This window comes from Lathyrus oleraceus, chromosome 5 (assembly GCF_024323335.1).
Source record: "Lathyrus oleraceus cultivar Zhongwan6 chromosome 5, CAAS_Psat_ZW6_1.0, whole genome shotgun sequence".
Classification (NCBI taxonomy): domain Eukaryota; kingdom Viridiplantae; phylum Streptophyta; class Magnoliopsida; order Fabales; family Fabaceae; genus Lathyrus; species Lathyrus oleraceus.
Genome location: NC_066583.1, coordinates 55,536 through 76,343, shown reverse-complemented (window position 1 = coordinate 76,343; position 20,808 = coordinate 55,536). Strand labels below are relative to the sequence as shown.

The window sequence follows — 20,808 nt, the reverse complement described above, 5'->3', positions numbered from 1 at the left end:
GGAGAGCTTCAGGGTTGGCTAAAAGCAACTATTTATATTAGTCTACTTTGTAACGGTTTCCAAAAGTCCTTTCCGTAAATGGTCTTCACGTTCCAAGGGTCAAGCGTAAGAATAGGCTTCAACGTGCCTCTGTTGCGTTTCTGGAGCCTAAAATATAGGAGAGGGGTGTTACGGGCGTCACACCATGTGTTACGCTCGTAACACAAGGTAGTAAGGCGTGACGCTCGTCACACCTTGTGTGGCGGTCGTCACAGGTTCAGCGCTCCTGGCTTGTAATTGTGGGCTGGGCTTTTGCTTTCCTCATCTTTTTGCACCCCCTTTTCCTTCCTTTTTCACTTATGCTTCAAATAAGTTACCTAAGACAAATAGAAGGAAAAATACCAAGTAATATCGGATAAAATGAAATAAAGCGAAACAAATAATAATATAATTTAATTAAATCGAGTCCAAAAATGTGATATTATTTCATGTTATCAAACTCCCCCATACTTAGACCTTTGCTTGTCCTCAAGCAAGATACAGTATAAAAATCGTTTTAAAAATTTGGCCAGGTGAAATTTCAAAACACACATCAATTCGTACTAGGTTGCAAGTAGATCTTGTTTAGAGGTAACTTGAGTTTAATCTTGACATCAACAACTACCGTTACAACCTCAGATAACCTTACCTTATGCAAACCAGTTCGAGTCATGCTATTATAGCTAGCCTAGTTCTTTTACTCTTATTTCACCCGTTTTCATTCTAGCGAAATCACATTAAGCCCTTTATTGTTTCGCACACATAGTGGAGTGACCGGTTAGTGATTCTGATCCCCTTTTAGCTAGAAGCTCTGGTACATAAGTCGGATAACTTCGTTATTTAGTCCATTGCAAATTGCGGGGGATCGGACCGTAGTCTGCCCTACCAAGTTCAGCACCAAATACCTGCTGAACCAACTCATAATGGATCTTTCGTATGCTTTTGTATGATCTGCAACATTTAGATTAAATGATCTGGTAAGGATCACCTAACTTAATTAGTGCATTTCCTGATATATATATATATATATATATATATATATATATATATATATATATATATATATATATATATATATATATATATATATTTGTTTTGGGAATCATTCACTTATATTCATCGGCTCTCCACGTAGTTTGCTATTAAGATGGTGCTGACTTCTTGTATAAACTACTCGGGGTTACTATAAAACTAAAAGTTCAAGGGATTGGTATAATAGGTACTTTTTCCTGATCTAACATGTTGAGGTTTGTTTAGAGCGTTGGGGCGGTAATAATAATTTTTTTTTGTCTTAATTTTACTCAAGTTTGATAAAATAAGCAACCTTTATACTTACTGAGTGTGTTGAATTTTTGTTATGGCTCAAGAAAATTTTGAGGGGGATAGATAATAAGAATTTTTCACACTAGGGACTTAACTTAAAATAAATATATATTATAATAATTTATTTATTTTTCATAATAATAAGAAAGAGAAATAACATTGAAAGGAAAGATAACATACTTGAAAAAGGGAAGATTGAAAGAACAAGGTTCCCCCCCCCCCCCCCCCCCACACTTAACTAGAACATTGTCCCTAATGTTTCAAAGAAAACAAAAGAAATAGAAAAAAAAGAAAAAGAAACTAAAGTCAATGCTGTCTGCCGCCTCTTGTTCTTGGACCTGGTGATCGTTGACGTACTTCTAAGTCGTCAAACCTGCTGAGCAACTCAGTGAACCGCTGGTCGGTTATGGCATTTCTCGCTTCCTGTTGTTGTTGCATCTGGCGCATCATTTGCATCACTTCGAGATTCTGCGCTTGCATACCATCAATAGCATCCATGATGTCGTCGTTGGTTGCTGGCCTTCTTCGTCGACGACGTCGTGAGGATGGTCCAGCTGTGTTATCGGAAGGGTTGAGCGGGACTGATTGTTGTGCAGGAACCTGATCGCCTTGCTCCATTTCTTCAAACTCGTCTGGAGACGGGTTTGCGTGTGAGGGCTCAGTAGCTTCGGGAGCATTAAGGTCGTAGATGAAGCGGTTGGGGTTGGTGACATCTGTGAGGGCAATGTTGGGTAACACAACGCTTGGGACTTCGTGGTTACTCACCATAAGATAATACCTTCCGCCTACCCTATTTTTGATTAGGCGGCTGGACCGACAATAGCTTATATCCATAAATAGGGGTGGGAGAGCTTGTAAATGTTGAAGTCGGTCTCCTAGATTTAAGCCAAGTGCTATTGTGGTTATTAATCCTCCAATCACGAAAGGTTGGCGGCCTCTAGCACATAGGGTGCGGATATGATGAAATAAGAAAGAAGCAGCGTTTACCTTTGTATCCATTTCAAAGACGCAGTGGAGGAAGAATAATTCCTTGGCGTTGACTTTGCTGTTGTTCGGTCTTCCAAAAACTGTGTTTTGCAGGATGCGGATAAAGTACCGGATGGTTGGGTTATGTATATTAGAAGCAAGTAGTGCATCCCAATTACCGGTTTCCACACCGGATATTTTCCTAAAGAGGTCGAAGGCGTTTATTTGCCACTGGGAGTTCGGAGGGATTCTTGGGTGGACTCGATCTTCTACAGGGAACTGTAGCATGGCACTCAGCTGATCCTGGGATAGTGAGTATTCGGTGTTGAACATGCGGAAGGTTGCGGTACCGGTTAAGTACTCGTCTTCACCGGTGGGAGTGTTGTACGAATAAGAACTTAAAAATTCTAAGGTGGGAGATGGGTAGGTAGGTTGATTATGAGTGCATAGAAAGGTTAAATCAGCAAGGCGGAGCATCCATTGGATACCTTGAAGTAATCCTAATTCTTGTAAACAATTTAAATTAGGATACCTGGTAGATAGGACACCTCGCTGTTGGAAACGCTCGAACTTCTCCCTTTGATAATTATCATCTTCGGATCGGAAGATGATATTTCCGAATTCTTGGTTTCCCGCCATACTGATAAGTGGGTTGAAAGAAGTAGAAGGTAAGAAAATGAAATGTATTTTATAGAATGGTTTGTGGTGTATGAAGAAAGGTATGGTGGGTATTTATAGGAAAAAATTTGGAAGTTGGAAAGGGAGTGGATGAAAAATAAATAAATATGGGTAAATGTGAGTAAATGGGTGAATGAATGGGGAAGGTAAAAAGGTGGGGTGGTGTAACGGTCGTGTCTCCAACGGTTACTAACGTTCACCTAGTCTGAAGGTGTCACGCTCGTGACAGGGGTGTTACGGGCGTCACAGGCACTTGGTGTACGACCGTGATGGCTTGTGTGACGCTCGTCACACAGTCAGCTTGTAACGGTCATTTGCGTGGGTTCTTCATACTCTGCTTTTATTATTATATTTTATTTTTGTTATTTTGTTTTGCTTATGTTTATTTTATTTTGCTATTGTAATGCTTTTAAATTGCCTTGCATGCTATTCTACTACCATAATATGTGTATTTTTTTCAACAGGCATAGTAATTATTAGCATATAGTGGATATCATTATTTGTAATTATAGAAATTGCATAGATCAAAATAAAATAAACCAATAATGCAATAGCTTCATAAAATAATCATAATGTAACATTGGAAAACAAAAGCAAACATGCGAAAGAAAAACAAATACTAATATTAAAAATAATGCGAAACAAAATTAATAAATAGCCTAAACTAAAACTAAGTAACTAAGAAAAACAACTTCTAGCCACTTGCATGATCTCTGGCTGGAGGAGCAAAGGAGTTAACACGGTTTAGCAACTCGTGGAACTGATTTTTCATACTGCTCATGTATCCCAGAAATTCTTGTCCCATGTTAGCTAACTCTTCTCTGAGGGCGTCTTGTTCTGACATCAAGGCTTGAATGATGGTGTTATAATTATTTCCGGGCATAATACAAGACACTCTCTCTTAGTCCAAGGGCAGTCATTGCCCAATCATCAGCATACAAACTAGGTAGCATCTCTCTCTCTGCTAGTTCCTCAAACTTTTGTTTCTGACCTTTCCCTCTGAATTTGATACCCATACGATCAATTTGTCCCATCAGGTTAGTGTTAGCTAGAGAAAAGAAAAACAAGAGTTTTAGTCAGGATTTGGCCAAATGCCGAAAGAAGAAAAGAAGAAAAATAACTTATAAGTTAAAATAAATTCAGAATGAATACTAAATAAAATTTAAAAGAATAATTAAAGAAGAAATAAAAATAAAAATATTTGTGGGTTGTCTCCCACGAAGCGCTTTGTTTAATGTCGCAAGCTCGACATAAGAACTATCAAATATAATCTATATATTCTGGAGGCATTACGTCTAAGTGCAGGACTTGTGGATCTTCATTGTTCTCTGCATAATGATAATGTTTTAGACGCTGCCCGTTTACGATAAATGGTTCCATAGATTTGCCTTTAATTTCCACAGCTCCACTTGGAAAGACATTGGTGATTTGGAAAGGGCCTGACCATCTAGAACGTAGTTTTCCTGGGAATAACTTAAGTCTAGAGTTGAACAAAAGGACTATATCGCTTTGTTTGAAGATTTTTCTGGATATACGTTTATCATGCCATTTTTTCGTTCTTTCTTTGTAGATTCTGGCATTTTCGTAGGCGTCTTGTCGAAGTTCCTCTAATTCGTTTATGTCAAGAATTCGCTTTTCACCAGCGGCCTTATAGTTTAAATTTAGATTTTTAATAGCCCAGTAGGCCTTATGTTCTAATTCTACCGGGAGGTGGCAAGATTTTCCATAAATAAGCTTAAATGGGGTTGTCCCTATGGGAGTTTTGTAAGCGGTTCGATATGCCCATAAAGCTTCTGGTAGTTTCGATGACCATTCTTTTCTTGAGGTGGCGACTGTTTTTTCCAATATTTGTTTGATTTATCTGTTAGACACCTCCACTTGTCCACTGGTTTGAGGATGGTAAGGTGTCGCTACTCTATGTCTTACACCATACTTAAATAGTAGTTTTTCGAGTATCTTAGATATGAAATGCGATCCACCATCACTGACTACTATTCTTGGGACACCAAATCTCGGAAATATTATATTCTTAAAGAGTCTAGTTACTACTCGTGTGTCGTTTGTTGGAGAAGCTATAGCTTCAATCCATTTTGATACGTAGTCAACCGCTACGAGTATGTACTTGTTACCGAAAGAAGGTGGAAAAGGTCCCATGAAATCTATTCCCCACACGTCGAAAATCTCTACTTCCAAAATGCCCTTTTGTGGCATCTCGTCACGTCTAGATATGTTTCCTGTGTGTTGACATCTATCACATTTCTTGATAGCCTCATGCACATCCTTCCATATGTTTGGCCAATAAAGACCGGCTTTTAGGATTTTGGAGCAGGTCTTGGATGTACTTGCATGTCCACCATAAGGAGCGGAGTGACAGTGTTGGATTATATTCTCTATCTCTTCTTCAGGTATACACCGACGGAAAATACCATCGGGGCCTCTTTTGAAAAGTAAAGGGTCATCCCAGTAATAATGTTTTATGTCATGGAAGAATCGTTTCTTTTGTTGGTAAGCTAAATTAGGTGGAACTATTCCGGCAGCTAAATAATTGACGAAGTCAGCGTACCATGGTGTAGCACATATAGCCAAGGTGGTCTCTACCTGTTTATCAGCTTTATTTTCTTCCAAAGTAGCTATAAGTTTATCGTACGAGAAATCATCGTTGATCGATGTTCTTTCCGGTTCCAGGTTTTCGAGTCTAGAGAGGTGATCTGCTACTACGTTTTCAGTTCCTTTTTTATCTTTGATTTCCAGATCGAATTCTTGTAGCAACAAGATCCACCTTAGGAGTCTAGGTTTAGCATCCTTTTTTGTTAAGAGGTACTTAATGGCGGCGTGGTCGGTGTAAACGATTATTTTAGCTCCGACCAAGTAAGAACGAAATTTATCTAGTGCAAATACTACTGCTAAAAGTTCTTTCTCGGTCGTGGCGTAATTCATTTGTGCTTCATCTAGAGTTCTACTTGCGTAATATATGACGTGAAGTTTTTTATCCTTTCGTTGTCCTAAAACAGCGCCTACGGCGTAATCACTTGCGTCACACATTATTTCGAATGGTTCATTCCAATCCGGGGTTTGCATTATTGGTGCGGAGATCAATGCTTGTTTAAGCGTTTGAAATGCTTCTAAACATTTATTGTCAAAGATGAATTCAGCATCTTTCATTAATAATCCGGTCAAAGGTTTAGTTATTTTAGAGAAATCTTTAATGAATCGTCGGTAAAAACCGGCGTGTCCTAAGAAGCTTCGTACTTCTCTCACAATTTTCGGAGGTTGAAGGTTTTCGATTACTTCTATTTTGGCTTTGTCTACTTCAATTCCTCTATTTGATATGATGTGTCCTAAAACAATTCCTTCTTGTACCATAAAGTGACATTTTTCCCAATTAAGTACTAGGTTTACTTTTACGCATCGCTCTAGAACTCTTTCTAGGTTTTCAAGACATTCTTCAAAGCTTTGTCCGCATACGGAAAAATCGTCCATAAATACTTCCATGATATTTTCGAGAAAATCGGCGAATATTGCCATCATGCACCTTTGAAAGGTTGCGGGAGCATTGCACAAGCCAAACGGCATTCGACGATAAGCGAAGGTACCAAAAGGACATGTGAATGTTGTCTTTTCTTGGTCATCAGGGTGAATTGGTATTTGAAAGAAGCCTGAATAACCGTCTAGATAGCAGAAATGAGAATGTTTTGCTAATCGTTCTAACATCTAGTCTATGAATGGTAAAGGGAAATGATCTTTTCGGGTTGCTTTGTTTAGTTTCCTATAGTCGATGCACATTCTCCATCCCGATTCGATTCGTTTGGTTATAGTTTCTCCTTTTTCATTTTCAATAACTATACCTCCTTTCTTTGGTACTACGTGTACAGGACTAACCCATTTGCTATCAGATATAGGATATATGATACCTGCTTCTAATAACTTTGTTACTTCCTTCTTCACTACCTCACTCAGGATCGGGTTTAGTCTCCTTTGATGTTCCCTAGAGGTTTTACAGTCTTCTTCTAGCATGATGCAATGCATACAAATAGAAGGACTTATCCCTTTAAGATCGGTGATGTTGTATCCTAGTGCGGTTGGATATTTTCTTAAGATATGTAGGAGTTTTTCGGTTTCGAGTTTTCCTAGGTCTGCATTAACTATTACTGGTCGTTCAAGTTCTAAGTCTAGGAATTCATATCTCAGATTTTTGGGAAGTGTTTTTAGGTCGAGGGTTGGTTTCTTAAGGCATTGTGTAGGGTCCGGTGTTATTGCTAAACATTGGTTAAGTTTGTCTTCTACACGATAGTCAGACAATTTGTCATTTTCTAACTCCGTTTCTTTTATGCATTCATCGATGATATCCATGAAGTAACATGTGTATTCTATTGCAGGTGCTTTCAAAAATTGGGAGAGAATGAACTCAATTTTCTCTTCTCCTACTTCGAAAGTGAGTCGTCCTCATTTTACGTCTATGATAGCACCGGCGGTTGCTAAGAATGGTCTTCCCAATATAATGGGTGTAACATCATCTTCTCTTATGTCCATAATTATAAAATCGGTTGGAATGTAGAATTGACCTATGCGCACGGGAACGTTTTCAAGAATTCCTACAGGATATCTAACGTAACGATCTGCTAATTGCACAAACATTTTAGTTGGTCTTAATTCTCCCATTTCCAGTTTCTTGCATATGGATAAAGGCATAACACTAATACCGGCTCCTAAATCGCATAAGGCTTTATCTATGACAAATTTTCCTATGTGACAGGGTATAGAGAAACTACCAGGATCCTTAAGTTTTGGAGGCATATTCTGGATTATGGCGCTACATTCAGCAGTGAGTGTAACGGTTTCGCTATCTTCAAGTTTCCTTTTATTAGAAAGAATTTCTTTTAAGAACTTAGCATATGAGGGAATCCGCGTAATAACTTCTGTAAATGGAATTGTGACGTTTAATTGTTTCAGTAAGTCAACGAATTTTTTAAATTGGCCCGCGTCTTTGGTTTTAATAAGCCTTTGAGGGTAAGGGATAGGTGGTTTATAAGGTGGTGGAGGTACATAAGGTTCTTTCTTTTCTATGGTTTCCTTATTACTCTCTTCCTTTTCCTTAGGTTTACTTTCTTCCTCAGTTGACTTTTTAGAGTTTTGGTTTTCCATCCTTGGATCAAACGGTCCTTCTACTTCCGTTCCACTTCTTAATATGATTGCATGAGCGTGGCTTTTCGGGTTAGTTTGGGGCTGTCCAGGAAATGTACCAGTTGGGGCAGCAGTAGGCGCTTGTTGTTGAGCTACTTGTGAGATTTGTGTTTCCAGCATTTTGTTATGGGTAGCCAGGGCATCTACTTTACTTGCTAGTTGTTTAATTTGTTTGCTAGTGTGTACATTCTGGTTTAAGAAATCTTTATTGGTTTGCTGTTGAGAAGCTATGAAGTTCTCCATCATGATTTCCAAGTTGGATTTCCTAGGAACGTTATTGTTAGGTGTAGATGGGATCGGCTTTTGATATCCCGGAGGTATAGCTGGGGCTTGATTTGGAGCTTGTCCTGGTGCGTATAAAGCATTATTACTCTTATATGAAAAATTAGGATGGTTCTTCCAGTTAGAGTTATAGGTATGCGAGTAGGGATTTCCTTGAGGATAATTCACTTGTTCTGCTTGGATTCCTGTTAGGAGTTGACAATCTGCAGGAGTGTGACCTTGAATTCCACAGACTTCGCAATTTTGAGTTGCGGCAACCACGGTAACTGGAGGTGATACATTCAAACTTTCAATTTTCTGGGCAAGAGCTTCCACTTTTGCATTCACATGATCAAGGCTACTTATCTCGTACATGCCACTTTTCGTTTGAGGTTTTTCTACCATTGTTCGGTCGCTTCCCCACTGATAATTGTTTTGGGCCATGCTTTCGATAAGTTGATAAGCATTGGCATAAGGTTTATCCATAAGCGCACCACCTGCGGCGGCGTCTATTGTTAATCTTGTGTTGTACAAGAGACCATTATAGAAGGTATGAATTACTAACCAGTCCTCTAAACCATGGTGTGGACAAAGTCTCATCATGTCTTTGTATCTTTCCCATGCTTCGAAAAAAAGACTCGTTATCTTTCTGTTTAAATCCATTTATCTGGGCTCTCAACATAGCTGTTTTGCTTGGAGGAAAATATCGGGCAAGAAAGACTTTCTTCAACTCGTTCCATGTGGTGACTGAGTTGGAAGGAAGAGACTGAAGCCATCTTCTAGCTTTATCTCTTAACGAGAAAGGAAAAAGACGAAGTCAAATTGCCTCTGAAGTGACACCATTAGCTTTAACAGTATCAGCGTATTGGACAAATACGGATAAATGAAGGTTTGGATCCTCGGTAGGATTTCCAGAGAATTAATTCTGTTGCACTGCCTGTAGCAACGAAGGCTTAAGTTCGAAGTTGTTTGCTTCGATTGCGGGTGGAGCAATGCTCGAATGCGGCTCATCTTGTGATGGAGCGGCGTAATCTCGAAGAGCACGAGCTGGTTCTGCCATCTCGGGTATCGGTGAAGGAAGAAGACTTTTGAGGTCGGGCACTTCGATAGGAGGGAGATTGTTTGCAGCACGATATTCCCGAATTCGTCGTAAGACTCAGAGATATAGTTCAATGTCGTTGATTCGTAAGTAAAACGGCTCGCCTTGTGAGCGAGTGTGTGGCATACAAATCAACGAAAGAAAAAAAAAAGAAAAAAAAAAGCCTTAGTCTCTACAGCGTAACAGAAGAGTTACGATATCGACTAAATAAAAGTCCCCGGCAACGGCGCCAAAAACTTGATCGCGACTTTATGAGTCGAATGGGGTACTAACTGCAAGTGCACAGTTCTATCGCGTAGTTTTAAAAGATATCGATCCCACAGGGACTTATGAATCGATATACCGTTTTCTAAGGTTACTTCGTAAAGCTAAGGCAGATGATACTTTGATTGTTCGGGGGAAAAGTAAAAATAAAATAAGATCTAGATTAAATATCAATTAAGCGGATATCGGTATGTAGTTCGTCGTAATTAGGGAATCAAATCTTCGTTGGTTTCTTGGTTTTAAAATAAATCTTTTCAGTAGACACTATTGATTAAAAGCCTTTTCTCAAACTCTCGCTCTGTTGAATAGACCATGACTTTATATTAACGTAGCTGTCACTTATTAGTTAAGTCCAAAATCACTTTTTGAAAACAACAGAATCTATAGAAACTCTTTTTTAAGAAAATACTAACCGTTTAAACACCCTCGTCTCAAACTCTCGCTCTATTGACTTAGATTATATAATTAAACTTAAATGCTTAACTCTCGTCCTCACATTCAACCTTTAAAAATACTTTTTGAAAAAGATTAGAATTTAATTAACTCTAAAAATTGCTTTCGCCCTGATTTAGAATTAATGTCCAATTTACACTGTCCAGTTAAAAACTCAAACTTTCGTTCTATTGATTTTAACTTTTTTATGTCTTTTACTCTCGTACAAAACTTTGGGATTAATGCTGTAAATTGAGGCCATAAAAAGAGTGACTTTATTTTTAAATGAAATTAAACCAACTTAGTTTTGATTCCTTCATTCCGCTTACTTTACATACCGATATCTAAAATACTTAGCCGGACATGCTAAACAGGAGTAAACAATTATCCGGTTTAAATAAAACCATATCAGGAAAACAATATAAATAAACGGTAATGCAAGGCATATATAAATTAAAACAATAAATTAAAGAACCTGAGTAATTAATAGCAATCTTGAACACTCCACCACAGACCGGTTGGATTTGTTCTTGAATTCTTCAATCGGACAGGAAAATAAAAGCGAAGGAATAAAATTCTAGGATCTAACGTAAGGTTAGATCTAGTAAAAGATACACAATAGTTTCCGGTGTAGAAACTATTGTGTGAAAAATTAATTTAGTTCTTAAACGATTTGCTGGAAAAGAAAATAAAAATTGCAAATAAAGTAGAAAGCTGTAGAAAAGTAATGCTGTAAAAAATATGCTTGCACGGCGGAAAGAGACAGAGAGCTTCAGGGTTGGCTAAAAGCAACTATTTATATTAGTCTACTTTGTAACGGTTTCCAAAAGTCCTTTCCGTAAATGGTCTTCACGTTCCAAGGGTCAAGCGTAAGAATAGGCTTCAACGTGCCTCTGTTGCGCTTCTGGAGCCTAAAATATAGGAGAGGGGTGTGTCGCAACCTGAAAAATACAGTGCGCGAAAAAACAACCGGCGAAAGAAAATGACAGAAGAGTCGCCACCGTGCGTTATTCATCCCAAAGGGGGGAAAGGAAACACTCGAAGTAAACCTAAAAAAGGAAAGGACAAGATAGGGTCTCGCAACCAAATCTTGGTGAACTCATGCAAAAAGGCAGTCCTTGACGAAGGAACCTGTAAAAAAAACACAAAAACATTGCCTCCTATCGAGGTCTTCCAGCTAGGAAAGCAGTAAAATGCGGGAAAAATGTAAAAGTACCACGCGGATAAAGATCTGAAGTAACAGCAGTTAGAGGAATGGGAAACCCAGGGATCCTTCCAAGCTAAACACCATCAAAGAAAGTGAGTCAGTACAGGTAATCGGAATGAAACCTCCAGGGGGTATCCCACAAATAAAGTGGAAAACCACGCAAGTTATCCCTGCAAAAGTCATGTGAGCCCTCACAAAAACTCAACAAACAGGTTAGAGACAAAAAAAATAGGGTAATCAAGGGTTGCCCCCAAATCAAAATGTAACCACATGAATCATGCCATTAAAATTCACAAAAAGGACATGCATCAACAGGGTATCAAATTCACCCATAATACCTCATACATTTAGAGCATTCAAATTAAAGGCATAAAGATGATGGATATAGGGCAAACCTAATTGGAGAGCTTGATTGAAATTGAGTTGCACCCGTGAGGTTTACAAAACAATCTTTAGGGTTTATGTGAGGCAGAGGTGATTCTGTGCAGTTGAGTTCCCTTCAGGGTTTGGAGGCTGCTCTGAACTCTGTTAGCTCTTCTCTCACTATCTTTTTCCTCAGGGTAATAGGAATAGAATCCATATTTGTTTCACTGAAACTCTAGTATTTATAGCCTAATATTGGTAGCTTAGTGGGCTTTTGAGAGAGGTCCAAGTCTGAGATTTATATATATATATATATATATATATATATATATATATATATATATATATATATATATATATATATATATATATATATATATATATATATATTTTTAAATAAAGTTTCTTGGATCTAATTCTGATTGACATGATGAAATGCAATGTATCTAATGTTAAATGATCTAAAAATGAATGCATGCATGAGGTGTAAAGCGTATGCTTCCAGGAAAAATGAAGGGTAAATTTTGGGGTATTACAGCTGCCCCTATTCAATCAACTGGAGACCTGGAAAGAAGATAGCAGCGGCTTTCGTGCTTTCGAGGTATCAAGGGATTGAATACAATAAAAGCCCAAAAATTTGCACTGAAGTGAAGTGAAGTAACAATGTCGGTCAGAATCGGCAAAGAGGTGGTCTTGAAAGAAGAATCCGTCTGGTACGGTGAGAGTCAGTCTGAATACCGAAAAAGAATGTTAACTTGGATACCAAAATAAATGGTAACACAGAAATAACCATGTCCTGAATGTCGCTCATCAGTCTGAATACTGGAAATGACTTCGATCTGAACATCGGGAGATATGAGATTATTAATATCGGTCTGAACACCGAGAGGCTGGCCTGAATGCCACAAGTTGCGTCGACCTGAACGTCGGAAACTTCTTCGATCTGAACATCGGAAAATTGGCCTGAATGCCACAAGTTGCATCGACCTGAACGTCGGAAACTTCTTCGATCTGAACATCGGGAGATATGAGATTATTAATATCGGTCTGAACACCGAGAGGCTGGCCTGAATGCCACAAGTTGCGTCGACCTGAACGTCGGAAACTTCTTCGATCTGAACATCGGAAAACTGGCCTGAACGCCACTTCGGTCTGAATACCGGAAACTGGCCTGAACGCCACTTCGATCTAAATATCGGAAATTGGCCTGAATGCCACTTCGGTCTGAATACCGGAAAATTGGCCTGAATGCCACTTCGGTCTGAATACCGGAAAAACTTCATGCCTGTCAGCATCGGCAGAAATAGGGAAAGATAATAGAGGAGGCGCATGGGCCAATGACACTTGCTGGGGATAACAAAGGTAAGTCATGAACAATCTTCAGTCTGAGTACTGGAAACAACTTCTAGCTTATCACTTGGGATACCGAAAATGTTTTATGCTTACATGCGTATGTTTGAATTTTTCAATGGCGTAATGCTCCATGAAAATGGAAATGCTACGCGATTTGGAAGGATGCAATGCAATATGATTCTACATGCAGGGATGCAAAATGCTGGGTAGAATGCCAAGCTGAGGCAAGGGGATCTGCTGGGGAAATGATCACCATCTTCTGGACCCTGGCAAGGCGGTTGGAGATGCACAGCGCAAAGAATTATGTAGGGAAATGACCCGCCACACGGTGTTCTAGCAATGACGAAATGCCGAGACTCAGACTGGGGAGAGAACGACACTGAAAACCTGTTGTTGGGGAAAGCGATAGTGGTTCTGGCAACCACGATCTGCGAGAGATGACTCAGCAGGGGAAGCAAACACTGATACGGTCCGAGGTTCTGCTTCAAGGAAAGAAACCATGGATCTGGCATTGGGATTATCGATCTGGTCTCGAACTCTAAGGAGCAGCCACTTCTGCTGGGAAGATACAGTCTGGCACTGTCAACTCCGCTGGGGATATATAGTCTGGCACTGTCAACTCTACTGGGGAGTGTATGTCCTGAAACAAACGCTTGGGGAAGTACAGTGGTGAGAACCTGCTGGGGATTGAAGAATCCAACACTCTGATCAGCTCTGCAGGGATAAGACACCGGATTCGTCTGTTGGCGACTTCACTGGGGAAGATATTCACGATCATCTGCAGGGGATTTTAAGGAAATGCCCCGAGGGTATCTGTTCTGAATAGACGATCCAAAGCACTTAAAATTTACAGCAATTTTAAATGTTTATTAAGCATGTACCTGTAAAGCCCTTATGTGTCATGATGCAATGTTTATCAAATATTCGGACGTCATTTTTTCTTACAAAACAGTAAAATGAAAATGAAAACAGAGATATACTGAATAACATGATTTTATTGATTGAATGGCCTCTGAATAGGCATTTACATCAGGAAGCAATCCCTGGAAAGAGGTAATCGCACAAAAGATAAAAACAGAAATTAATCTAATGGCAATGTGAAATGGATTTCTATTGGGTTCCAATTCTGCTATGACTTGCCCGTCTTCAAGATCCTCCAGATGATCAGCCTTCTGAAAAGGTGATTGGACTGTTTCCTACCTTTCGAAAATTTCCTGTCATCGACATGAGATGAGATTCAGAACTAACTCAGAACGCAGTCATTCGCTTAATCCCTAACTTTTGCCTGGATCGCCCTTTTCGGGTTTTCAATCCACCGGGATACCCATTTTTGCCTAAGTTGCCTTTTCAGGTTTTCAACTTACCGGGTGTACGATCTTTTCATTTTTAATCCCTAATTTTTGCCCGAACCTTTTCATTTTCTTGGTTCGTCGGGATGCCCATTTTTGCTTGGACTATTCTTTTTACTGTCCAGCGGGTCTATTTTATGCGAAGTATTTTTTAACTGCGTCTGAGTTCACAGGGGAAGTGAAGTTTTCACCATCCATAGTTGCAAGCATTAAGGCCCCACCATCAAAAACCTTGGTGACAATATACGGTCCATCATAGTTAGGAGTCCACTTGCCCCTGTGATCTGTCTGAGGAGGAAGGATCCTTTTCAACACTAAATCTCCGACTTGGAAACAACGAGGACGCACTTTCTGATCAAAGGCTCTCTTCATCCGACTCTGATACAACTGCCCATGACAAATGGCTGCCATCCGCTTCTCTTCGATAAGACTCAACTCATTGAACTTTGTCCAAATCCATTCGGCTTCGTCTAACTTGACATCCAACAGGACTCTTAGAGAAGGAATCTCCACTTCTACAGGTAGGACTGCTTCCATACCATACACCAGGGAGTAAGGGGTTACCCCAATCGACGTACGTACTGAAGTACGGTACCCATGCAAGGCGAAGGGTAGCATCTCATGCCAATCTCTGTACGTGACGACCATTTTCTGCACAATCTTCTTTATGTTCTTATTTGTCGCCTCAACAGCGCCGTTCATCTTAGGGCGGTAAGGGGAAGAATTGTGATGCTGAATGTTGAAGTTCTGACACAACTCCTTCATCATTTTGTTGTTGAGATTAGAACCATTATCAGTAATGATTCTTTCGGGAATCCCATAGCGACAAATGATTTCTTTCTTGATGAAACGGGCAACCACATGTCTGGTGACATTCGCGAACGACGCTGCTTCGACCTACTTGGTGAAATAGTCGATGGCAACAAGGATGAAGCGATGCCCATTGGAAGCAGTCGGCTCAATCTTTCCAATCATGTCAATGCCCCACATAGCAAACGGCCACGGCGAAGTCATCACATTCAGAGGATTTGGCGGCACATGCACCTTATCAGCATAAATCTGGCATTTATGACACTTCCGAGCATATTTGAAGCAATCTGATTCCATGGTCATCCAATAATAACCCGCTCTCAACAATTTCTTAGCCATTGCATATCCGCTGACATGAGTACCGAAGGAACCTTCATGAACTTCCTGCATTAACATGTCCGCCTCGTGTCTGTCCACGCATCTGAGCAAAACCATGTCGAAGTTCCTCTTATACAGCACATCGTCTTTGTTCAAGAAGAAACTGCCTGCCAATCTTCTCAAAGTCTTTCTGTCATTGTTGGATGCCCCTGCAGGGTACTCTTGATTCTTCAGAAAGCACTTGATATCGTGATACCAGGGCTTGTCATCGACTACCAGTTCAGCAGCAAACACGTACGTGGCCCTGTCAAGGCGCATCACATCGATCCTGGGAGCATGGTTCCAACGAATTACCTTGATCATGGAGGATAGAGTAGCAAGTGCGTCTGCCATCTGGTTCTTATCACGAGGTATATGATACAATTTTACTGTTGTGAAGAAAGTCAACAGTCTTCTCGTGTAATCTCTGTAGGGGACCAGAGTGGGTTGGAGAGTATTCCAATCACCATTTACTTGATTGATCACCAGAGCTGAATCTCCGAAGATGTCCAGAGTCTTGATTCTCAGATCAATGGCTTGCTCAATACCCAAGATACAAGCTTCATACTCAGCTTCATTATTGGTGCACTCGAAAGTCAGACGAGCGGTGAAAGGCATGTGGGCACCTTTCGGAGTTGTAATGACAGCACCAATTCCACTTCCTCTAGCATTGACAACCCCATCAAACAACAAAGACCACTTTTCGTTTGGATCAGGTCCCTCCTCAACAACTGGCTCTTCACAGTCTTTCATCTTGAGGAACATGATGTCTTCATCTGGAAAATCAAACTTCATCGGCTCATAATCATCAATCGGCTGCTGAGCAAGATAGTCTGACAGAATACTCCCTTTGATGGCTTTCTGGGATGTATACTGGATATCATACTCTGTCAGTACCATTTGCCAACGAGCCACCCTTCCGGTGAGAGCTGGCTTCTCGAATATGTATTTGACTGGATCCATCTTGGAGATCCGTAGGGTTGTGTGAGACAGCATGTATTGTCTCAATCGCTTAGCAACCCATGCAAGTGCACAACATGTCTTCTCAAGCATTGAGTATCTCGACTCGCAATCTGTGAACTTCTTACTCAAGTAGTAGATGGCATGTTCTTTCCTACCTGTCTCGTCGTGTTGACCGAGAACCCAACCCATAGAATTGTCAAGTACTGTCAAGTACATAATCAGCGGTCTCCCTGGGACTGGAGGCATAAGGATAGGAGGATTCTGCAAATACTCTTTTATCTTCTCGAAAGCCCTTTGACAATCTTCATTCCATCTGATAGCCTGATCTTTCCTCAGCAATTTGAAAATTGGCTCACACGTGGTTGTTAGGTGAGAGATGAACCTTGCAATGTAGTTCAACCTCCCTAAGAAACTACGGACTTGCTTCTCTGTTCTTGGCTCAGGCATTTCCTGTATTGCTTTCACTTTGTCAGGATCCACCTCAATCCCTTTTTCGCTAACAATAAAACCCAGCAATTTTCCCGATCTCACCCCGAAAGTGCACTTGTTCGGATTAAGTCTCAGTTTGAATTTCCTTAACCGTTCAAACAATTTCTGCAGATTCACCAAATGTTCTTCTTCTGTCTGAGATTTGGCAATCATATCGTCCACATAAACCTTGATTTCATGATGAATCATATCATGGAACATAGTCACCATAGCTCGTTGATATGTTGCTCCGGCATTTTTCAGACCAAACGGCATCACCTTGTAGCAGAAGGTGCCCCATGGGGTTATGAAAGTTGTCTTTTCCATGTCCTCTGGTGCCATCTTGATTTGGTTATAGCCAGAAAAACCATCCATGAAGGAGAATACCGAGAACTGAGCTGTATTATCCACCAAAACGTCGATGTGAGGTAATGGGAAATCATCTTTAGGGCTAGCTCTGTTCAGATCCCGGTAGTCGACACACATCTGTACCTTTCCATCCTTCTTAGGTACTGGGACGATGTTTGCAACCCATGGCGGATAATTGGTGACTGCTAGAAACCCTGCATCCAACTGCTTTTGCACTTCTTCCTTTATCTTGACAGCCATCTCTGGTCTTGTTCTTCTGAGCTTCTGCTTGACCGGAGGACAACCTTCTTTGAGAGGCAAGCGGTGTACCGCGATGTCTGTGTCCAGCCCGGGCATGTCCTGATAAGACCAGGCGAAGATGTCAACGTATTCTTGCAGCAATTCAATCAGCCCTTTCTTCACATCATCTCCCAAAGCAGCCCCTATCTTGATTTCTCTCTTGGCGTCCTCGGTGCCGAGATTAATCACTTCAGTAGGCTCTTGATACGGTTGAATGACCCTTTCTTCCTGTTTTAAGAACCTGGCAAGTTCTTCAGGGAGTTCACAGTCTTTATCACCCTCTTTTTCAGCTTGAAAGATTGGATTTTCAAAGTTGAAGCGAGCCATAGCAGAACCGTTATCAATAGGATCCGGTGACGTGCATCTGCATGAGCGATGGTATGTGCTTATGAGTGTGAAAGAAAAAAGTGGAAACTAAACAAAACATTTCCATTTTTTTTATTTTGAAAAACTGCAAAAATAGAAAGACAGGGAACGAAATATTTGAATGCAAAAAGACGTCCTTTATTTATGATAAAAAATGCAAGTGTCACATAGATGAGCCCTACAATGAGTCATTACGCCCTGGGCGGAACGTAAGACTTGGACATGCATGAATAAACAAAGAAAATTACTCCTTCAGAAAAGTGACTTGGACAATCTCCTCAGAAGACCAATTGTTGATGACTTCACCCGGGATCCTCGGACGCACCCAGTTGTCGATGTCACGATCACTATCCCCCCCTCTTCATTGATTGCTGATACCTGGCCATACTGAAAGATGCCAGCGCTGGAGAAAGTAATCGGCCCCTGATGAGTCTAAAGTGTTGAAGTTGTAGAAGTCAGAGATGGCTGGTACCCAATCCCGAACTTGTCGTTGTCGCATTACGCGAAAAACCGGCGGGAAACGAAAACAACAGAGCCGCCACCGTGCGTTATTTATCCCAAAAGAGGGAAAGGAAACGCTCGAAGTAAACCTGGAAAAGACATGGTCTCGCGACCAAAGAAAGATGGGATCGGGAGTCGGTTATGCGAAGGGAAGGTATTAGCACCCCTACGCATCTGTCGTACTCGACGGGATCCACGCACAAAAGGAAGGAATATGGTTGCTAAAACACTGCTCACAAACATCAAACACTGGCTGAAAGAGACACAGAAAACAAAAGAAACTAACTCGGCAGGATATCGCATCCTGGGCCTACGTAGTCTGTCAGGCACAGACATCAGAGTCGACGTAGTTCGGACTAGGGGAAACGTGCTCGCTAGGATGTCGCATCCTATGCATACGTATCTTCTCGGACTAAAGAAGAATCAGAGCACTCGTAGCTCGGCTAACGCACGCCAAACAAAACAATCACAGGAAATCGACTGCCAATCGCTGGACTTACATCAAACTCCACACAAACAGGCAAACATGGAAACCGAATGCCAATCGCTGGACTTACATCAGACTCCGAACCAAACACACGCACACTGGAAACCAACTGCCAATCGCTGGACTTATGTCAGACTCCAACAAAGAAACTGGAAACCGAATGCCAATCGCTGGACTTACATCGGACTCCAACCAGAAAAGGAGAAACAACTCACACAAACAAAACAAAAAGGGCGCCCGGAGAGATCTGCTCATCTCCTGCCTACGTACCTCATCTGGTGTGAGGATCAGGGCGACGTAGTTCCCCTACGCATGGCCAAAGGATTAGCCTAACCAGATACAAAGGGAGACACAACTAGGGAGACTAACTCGAGCCTAGATGTTATCATGCATATCATCCCTAAGTTAAGGTTGCTATCTAACTTGCACAGGGAGCAAGCTATCCTAAACAGCACAGGCAAAGCAAAGCAAACAATCACAAATAGCACACACTATATACAAACAAAGTGGGCTCACACAAGGGTTAGGCTGTGAAACACAAGCCATCTGGAATCGGGTGATGTTAGCTCTTAACCCTAACATTGAGAGTTAGGGTGAAGCAGATGAAATGGGAAGTGAGGGGTGTGCCTCACAGCTCTTATCCCTGGCCTGGGAGAGCTTTAGACAAATGAATGTGTGGGTTCAGAAAGTGGGAACCCTTCTACACATATGACTGACACAACTGTACAAGGATCTTGGGTTAATATCCACAATGCATCAACACAAGGTGTGTGAGCAAAAAGATGACTCAACTGAATAGCAGGAGATGGATTGCACATCTCTTTTATCTGCCAATTGCCTCATAGAGGTCTTTTCCTGCTTGGCACAAACATAAACAAACACAAGCATTGCCTCTTAAGGAGGGCTTCAGACAGGTGCCTGCCCAAGTAACAGGACAGGTCTTCCAGACTACATGAAGTTGGAGACATTATACCTCAATGCTCAAGCTATCAAGCAAAGCAAAAGCAAGTTCACAATGAACTATAGCAACTAAGGTACCTGAAAACAATCCAACATAATCAGTACACAACTCAAAAAGTCAAACAGACAGACTAGAAGTCAACAGTTAACTGTACAAACAGACAACAAGCAATGCATCAAGCAAAGCACAAGCTCAACTCAAAGGAGCTAATCCACCTACAAAACAACTTAATGTTAATCAACATCAATCAAATATCAATCCAAATGAGCAATTGAATCAAACTCATCAATGCCATATGCTTCTTGTCCTGAAAACACAACTCAAACATAAGCACTAACCACTAGGACAAGGCCTAGGGTCAAAGAGGGAGCAATAATCCAAAACAGAACATGAAAATTGACAAGAAGCAAGCTCAATCAATTAGGAACAATGTACAAGTGGTCTCACATTCATATCATCAACCAATTCCATTTCATAAAACAAATAGTGCAAAGCATGCAAGTTGGAAGCTCATTGAACCAAACAGAATGAACCAATTCATATCAACTCAAACATATTTCAATAAATCTCAAGAAAAAATCATGGCTAAACAGCACTCATTACATGATCAACACACCAAAATTCAAGTCATTTGGATACATAGAAGCATGTCAAATAAAATCCATAAGGCAAGGTATGCACAAACAAGCTCAAAGGAAGCACAAATTCATACATCAACTTCACACAAGCATAAAACAGAATACACACATGATA

The 20,808-nt window shown here is 40.7% G+C and overlaps 1 non-coding gene across 1 annotated transcript; it reads left to right on the top strand.

The window, feature by feature from the left end:
• The first annotated feature begins 9,001 nt into the window (after positions 1 to 9,001).
• On the top strand, positions 9,002 to 9,109 carry LOC127088974 (small nucleolar RNA R71). The gene has a single exon (XR_007790760.1). It is a non-coding gene; the product is annotated as a small nucleolar RNA R71 (small nucleolar RNA).
• Positions 9,110 to 20,808: the final 11,699 nt, after the last annotated feature.